The sequence below is a fragment of the Martes martes genome (genome assembly GCF_963455335.1).
Source record: "Martes martes genome assembly, chromosome: 17".
Lineage (NCBI taxonomy): Eukaryota > Metazoa > Chordata > Mammalia > Carnivora > Mustelidae > Martes > Martes martes.
In genome coordinates, this window is record NC_137905.1 from 51,561,152 (window position 1) to 51,568,621 (window position 7,470).

Below are 7,470 nucleotides of genomic sequence, written 5' to 3' on the forward strand. Positions count from 1 at the left end.
AGCCTTCTCGGGGCACCTGGGTGGCTCAGTGGGTTAAAGCCTCTGCCTTCGGCTCAGGTCATGATCCCAGGGTCCTGGGATCGAGCCCCATATCGGGCTCTCTGCTCAGCAGGAAGCCTGCTTCCTCCTCTCTCTCTGCCTGCCTCTCTGCCTGCTTGTGCTCTCTGTCTGTCAAATAAATAAATAAAATCTTTAAAAAAAAAAAAAAAAAGCCTTCTCACAGGGAACATTCCAGGTCCAAATTGTTTCAATTAGTAAATTATATCAAATATTGAAGACCCACCAACCTTATATAAGTAATTTCAGTAAAGCAGAAGAGGAAACACTTCCCAACCATTTTACAAGTCTACCACAACCCAGATACCCAAACTTCAAGAAGTAAAGAGAAAAGCAGGTATTTTAATTCAGTTCGTTGAAAAGTCAACCGAGGGGCACCTGGGTGGCTCAGTGGGTTAAGCCTCTGCCTTCGGCTCAGGTCATGATCTCAGGGTCCTGGGATCCAGTCCCGCATCAGGTTCTCTGCTCAGCAGAGAGCCTGCTTCCCCCTCTCTCCCTGCCTCTCTGCCTACTTGTGATCTCTGTCTGTCAAATAAATAAATAAATAAAATCTTTAAAAAAAAAAAAAAGGTCAACCAAGTGGAGGAGGCTGGAGACGTTTCTGTAAGAGCTGGCAGTCCACCTAAGCCCAAACGCTCACTGCTACGATACTCTGCCTGCAGCTGAAACGTAACATACCTCAGAAATAACAGGGAGCACTTGACTCTCCTCATCCCATGTTGTTGACACCCAATCCGACTCTTCGTCCAGCTGCGGGGGAGGAAGGAAAAAGTACAGCCACCTTTCTAGAACACATTGCGGAAGGGTCTTCCTTCAAACAAGTTTTCTGGCAAATGGGTAATAAATCGGACGCTTCCGTGAAAGCTGTGAGTTCTGGCAAACGGAGACGCCGCGAACTGCTCCCAGCCCCGCCCACCGTGCCCCCTACACAGCCCGGTGGACCCCCAGCCGACTCTCCGTCCAGGCTGAGCGGCGCTGGTGGGCCCCATGCGTGACCACCTGCATCACCATTCCCAGAAACCACCCCCCCAGGCCCACGACCTCTGGGAGGGGGGCCCTCGGTGTACCTCCTTCCCTGGAACTACAACCTCCAGGGAGGAAACGGGGGAGCCGGGGTCAGGTTCAAGGAGCAGAGGAGAACTGTGCCTAATAGGCCGAGGGAAGATGGCGCCCGCCCGGGTCTCCGCTGCCAGGACGCTTGACCAGCTGGGCCTCCTCAAGGGCGGAAACCCACGGCCAAGACCCCAAGGAAGATTCAGACAGTGCAGGGCTGAAACCTGTATGCTGGGTCCTGGGGGAGAAAAAGGGCGGGGAGTTGGGGGGCCTCTTGGAGCCCTCGGTTCGGCAGATCCCGGGGCGTCCAGGAACCCCAGCTCAGGAGCGACGCCCAGCCTCGCACACCCCATATCTATGAATTTCCAGGCCTCCATGGGCTTTCCCCCTCTTCCCAGCCTGGAGGCCCTGTGCTCTTCTGTGTGTTCAGTTAGGATAAAAAATGAACGTGAAGAAGCCTCAACTGAGAAACTTACCGAACCCTTCAGGCCTCGTCAGGTCAGCTCACAACTCGCTCCGCCCTCCGCCTCACGGGTAACCTTTCCCGCCGTTCCTCTGCGCATGCGCTACAGCCCTGGGTGCGCCCTCTACTGGTCAAGCGGGGGATTCCGCCCCTCTGCTCCAACACAACCTTCGACACTGCGCATGCGCGCTTTTCCTACTCGGTTTCCGGTGTGAGCGGCCTGGTCTGCCCACCTCCGTCAGTTACCTCTGTAGACCTTGAGCCCAACACCCTTCCACCTAAGCGCGCTTCTGAGGTCAGGCTTTTAGCCGCATCCCGGGTCTGGAGCATGCACTTTGCTTCCACTGCCCTGAGTGAGGTGGAGATGAGGGGTGAGGTGGGAAGCTTGTTCTTCCCAGTCATTTCTCTTGTTATCAAAGTTTTGGTACGTAATTACGCTTCCCCTGCTACTACCCAGACCCCAAATATGTGTCCAAGAAGACAGACATGGACTTTGCCTTCAGAGAGCTCAGAACCCCACTGGAATTGCAGTTGTGTCATATTAATAAAGTGTAACCCCACTAAAAATGAGTCTGGAGGCCAGAAAGGGGAGCTTTCAAACCCTACCACCCCAGTCAATTGTAGACCCAACAGGAAGAAAAATAACTTTCAGGTGGGTACTACTTGACTACCACTCCAGGAGAAAGAAAGAAAGAAAAGTTTTCTCCTACCCAGCAACACCCCAGCCAATGAGAGACTGTCACAACTAAGCCAATGAAAAGTCACTACACTTCAAACTCCCAGGTGGCTCCAATGGAGATCTGTATTTACAAAAGACCCCCAACTCCTACCCCTCCTCTATAAAAAAGTAGTTTGGGGCACCTGGGTGGCTCAGTGGGTTAAGCCTCTGCCTTCAGTTCAGGTCATGATCTCAGGGTCCTGGGATGAGTCCTGCGACCGGCTCTCTGCTCTGCAGGGAGCCTGCTTCCTCTCTCTCTCTCTCTGCCTGCCTCTCTGCCTACTTGTGATCTCTCTGTCAAATAAATAAATAAAATCCGTTTAAAAAAAATAAAAATAAAAAAGTAGTTTTCCCCTTTTTTCTTGGACTTGTCTGTGGTTTTGCCATAGCTTGCTTGTCCTGAATTGCAATTCACTGTCCTGAAAAAAAAAACTCATTTTTTGCTGGTAAAATCGCTGATAGTTTTGTCTTTAAGGTTAACAGTACTTGATGATCAGAAGTGGGATCCAGAGAAGACAACCTCCACCCCATCCCCAACAACTCCAAAGCTGGTGAGCAAACACATGCCAGTACCCACAGAGCCTGTTGAGCTCACTGCTTTCTTGAGGACCCTGGAGTTTGAGGGTAAGTTTTTCTCCTGGATTTCAAGCTCCACTCTCTGTGTTTTCAGTTCTCTAGGCAGTACTTAGGGTCTGTTTTAAGACTTTGTTCTCTCTAAGACTACTTATTTGGACATTGTTCCAACTCTGGTTTGGAACTAGGCTGCTTCCTGTTGCAACTGTGTTGTGTAGGAATTTTTCTCGTTGCTCTAAAGAGAAACCTCAGGGCGCCTGGGTGGCTCAGTGGGTTAAGCCTCTGCCTTCGGCTCAGGTCATGATCTCAGGGTCCTGGGATCGAGTCCTGCATCAAGCTCTCTGCTCCGCAGGGAGCCTGCTTCCTCCTCTCTCTCTCTCTCTCTCTCTCTCTGCCTGCCTCTCTGCCTACATGTGATCTCTCTCTGTCAAATAAATAGATAAAATCTTTTAAAAATAAATAAATAAATAAAGAGAAACCTGTAAGAAATGGGATTCCCAGTCATCCAAATGCTTTGAGGCCGCTCTACCCCTTCTGGGACCCTGGCCTGTATTTTGGCACACTTCTAACTAAATTGACCAAAAGTGTTTTAGAACTCCAATAGCAATGATGGGGAACTTCCAATCTCTCCAAAGTTGTTTTAGTCAAAATTAAATTAGAAAGCTACAGCTCAAAAACACAAACAAACAAAAACACAAAAACCTGAATGAGATGCCTATTGTAATCAGTACTTTGAGGCTTACAAATGTTTTCAGGATTCTAAATATGCCTCTTTGCAAAATACTATTTCTATATTTTTTAAGATTTTATTTATTTATTTATTTGACAGACAGATCACAAGTAGGCGGAGAGGCAGGCAGAGAGAGAGGGGGAAGCAGGCTCCCTGCTGATCAGAGAACCTGATGTGGGGCTCGATCCCAGGACCCTGGGATCATGACCTGAGCCGAAGGCGGATCATGACCTGAGCTGAAGACTTAGCCCAGTGAGCTACCCAGGTGCCCCTCAAAATACTATTTCTAAATTAACTGAGACAAATGAACAACTGAAAGAAGAATGTCTTCTCAGGCCTCTTTTTCCTCCCCTCCCCCCCCAACGCCCCTTCCAACCTCTATTTATCTCAAGACACTTGGCAGCCTCTGGTGCCTTTTTCCTCTGCACAGTCCCCACCTCCTCTATATCCACTGTTCCCTGGTTCCAATTCTTCCACTGAACTTCCCTTTTCCTGAAACTCTCTCCATCTCCCTCATCTCCTGAGTCTATGAAAACCTGCCCCTTTTATTTTTTTATTATTTTGGGGGACAGGAAGCATCTCGAGAGAGGGAGAGAATCCCAACCAGGCTCTGAGCTGGCATCGTAAGCAGGATGCAGGACTTGATCTCACAACCCAGAGATCATGACCTGAGCTGAAATCAAGAGTCAGACACTTAACCAACTGAGCCACCTAGGTGCCCCAAACCTACCCCTTTTAAAGTTAAGTCCTCTGAGGAGCCAAATAAACTCCAGATTTCTTATGTTCCCTAGACTAAGGCCAAATTGTGAGCCACAGTCAAAGAGTTTCCTAAGATATGGTGCACCTGGTGGCTCAGTCACTAAGTGTCTGCCTTGGGCTCAGGCGGTGGTCCCAGGGTCCTGGGATCGTAGCCCCACATCAGGCTCCCCGCTCGCCAGGAAGCCTGCTTCTACCTCTCCCATTCCCCCTATTTGTATTCCCTCTCTCACTGTCTCTCTCTGTGTCAAATTAAAAAAAAAAAAACTTAAAAAAAAAAGTTTCCGGGGTACCTGGGTGGCTCAGTGGGTTAAGCCTCTACCTTCGGCTCAAGTCATGATCTCAGGGTTCTGGGATCGAGTCCCGCATCGGGCTCTCTGCTCAGCAGTGAGCCTGCTTCCCCTCTCTCTCTGCCTGCCTCTCTGCCGACTTGTGATCTCTCTCTGTCAATAAATAAATAAAATCTTTTAAAAAAAAGTTTCCTAAAATAACTTGTGGCTGCATAATTCCAATCTGCCTCTTCCTTCACCTGACATTCTCTTTTCTCTGTGTCTTCTGTGTGTCCCTTACAATGTTGGACACTCATTAAATTTAGGGCTCCCTCAGATAATGCAGGTTGATTTCATTTCCAGATCCTTCATTACATGTGAAAAACCCTTTTTTCCCAAATAAGGTCACATTCACAGATTCTAGGACATGGACATATTTTTTTTAATTCCAATAGATTTAACATACAATGTTATATCAGTTTCAGGTATACAATATATTCAACAATTATATACATTCAACAATTGCATACATTGCTCAGTATTCATCATAAGCATACTCTTAATCCCCCTGACCTATTTCACTCATCCCCCCAACCCACCTACCCTCTGGTAACCATCAGTTTGTTCTCTATAGTTAAGAGTTTGTTTTTAGGGTTGTCTCTTTTCCTCTTTGTTTGCTTTTTTCTTTAAATTCCACATATAAGACTTATTTCCCTAAGCATTGTATGCTCTAGATCCTTCCATGTTGTTGTAAATAACATTTCATTATTTTTATTGGCTGCATAATATTCCATTATATATCACATCTTTATCTATTCATCTATTGATGGACACTTGGGCTCTTTACATAATTTGGCTATTATAAATAATGCTGCATAAACATAGTGGTGCATATCTCTTTGAATTAGTGTTTTAGTGTTCTTTGGGTAAATACCTAGTAGTGGAATTCCTGGATCATATGGTAATTTTTTTTTTTTTTTTTGAGGAACATCCATACTGTTTTCCACAGTGGCTGCAACAGTCTGCTTTCCCACCAACAGTACCTGAGAGTTCCTTTTTCTCCACATCTTCATCAACGCTTGTTGTTTCTTGTGTTTTCGATTTTAGCCATTCTTACAAGTGTGAAATGATATGACATTGTGGTCTTGATTTGCATTTTCCTGATGATTAGTGATGTTGAGCATCTTTTCATATGTCTGTGGCCACCACCTGTATGTCTTTTTGGAGAAATATCTTTTCATGTCTTCTGCCCATTTTCAATTGGGTTTTTGGGTTTGGTTTTTTGTTTTTTTTTTTTTTTTGGTGTTGAGTGGTGTAAGTTCTTTATATATTTTGGATACTATCCCTTTATTGGATATGTCATTTGCAAATATCTCTTCCCATTCATTAGGTTGTCTTTTGGTTTTGTCAATTGTTTCCTTTGCTGTGCAGAAGCTTTTCATTTTGATGTAGTACCAATAGTTTATTTTTGCTTTTGTTTCCCTTGCCTCAAGAGTTGTATCTAGAAAAATGTTGCAGGGCCAATGTCAGAGAAATTACTGCCTATGCTCTCTCCTATGATTTTTATGGTTTCAGAAATCACATTTAGGTCTTTGATCCATTTTGAGTTTATTCTTGCGTATGGTATGAGAAAGCAGTCCAGTTTTTCCAACACCATTTGTCTTTTTCCCCACTGAATATTCTTGCCTCCTTTGTCAAAGATTAATTGACCGTATAATCATGGGTGTATTTCTGAGCTCTCTATTCTTTTTTTTTTTTAAGATTTATTTATTTATTTTAAGATTTTTTTTTTTTTTTGACAGAGAGAGAGACGGTGAGAAAGGGAACACAAGCGTGGGGAGTGGGAGAGGGAAAAGCAGGCTTCCCTCTGAGCAGGGAGCCCAATACAGGGCTCGATCCCAGGACTCTGACCTGAGCCGAAGACCAATGCTTAACAACTGAGCCACCCAGGGACCATTTATTTATTTATTTGGGAGACAGTGAGCATGAGGGAGGGGAGGGAGAGAATCCCAAGCAGACTCTACTGAGCACAGAGCCCAATGCAGGGCTCAGTCTCACAACCTTGAGATCATGTCCTGAGCCAACACCTAGAGTTGAATGCTTAACCGACCGAGCCACCCAGGCACCCCAGGGGCTCTCTCTTCTGTTCCATTGGTCCATGTGTCTATTTTTGTGCCAATACCATACCATTTTGATTACTACAGCTTTGTAATGTATCTTGAAATCTGAGATTTTGATACTTCTTTTTAAAGACTGCTTTAGCATGGACATAACTTTTGAGAGGGGAGGGGCAGGGTATCACCATTCAACCCACTACAATCAGTACAGAAGCAACGGTAGTTATTTGTGTGGAAAATGATGAGAGCCTGGATTAGGATGGTGGCTTGGAGACAGGTGGGTGGATCTGAAATGTATATTAGTAGTAGAGCGTAGAGGACTTAAAGTTGGCTTAGAAGGGGAGCTGAGGGGTAAGGGATGAGGGACCAGTGTCCTGAGTGAGATTTGGACTTAGAGTTATAGAAACCGAGTCTCGGTTTCAAAAGACCCTTTCAGGCCATGTGGGGAATGGACTGGAGGGGCAAAAACTAAGACCAGGGAGGAGCGTGAGGTTTGGGTCCAGGAGGGAGAGCACAAATCCTGAGCCAGCCCAACCCAAGAGTACAGAGAAAAGTGGAGAAAGTAGAGAATCAAGAGGCAGAAAGGATTAGATTAAGGAATGACGGGCTGTATGGGAAAGAGGGAGAGAGAGAATGAGGGCAGCCACCCAGGGCCTGGCTCACCAAGGAAGGGAGAATCTGTGAACTTGAAGACAGATCTCTTGATATTATCCGGTCAGAGGAGAAAAAAAGAA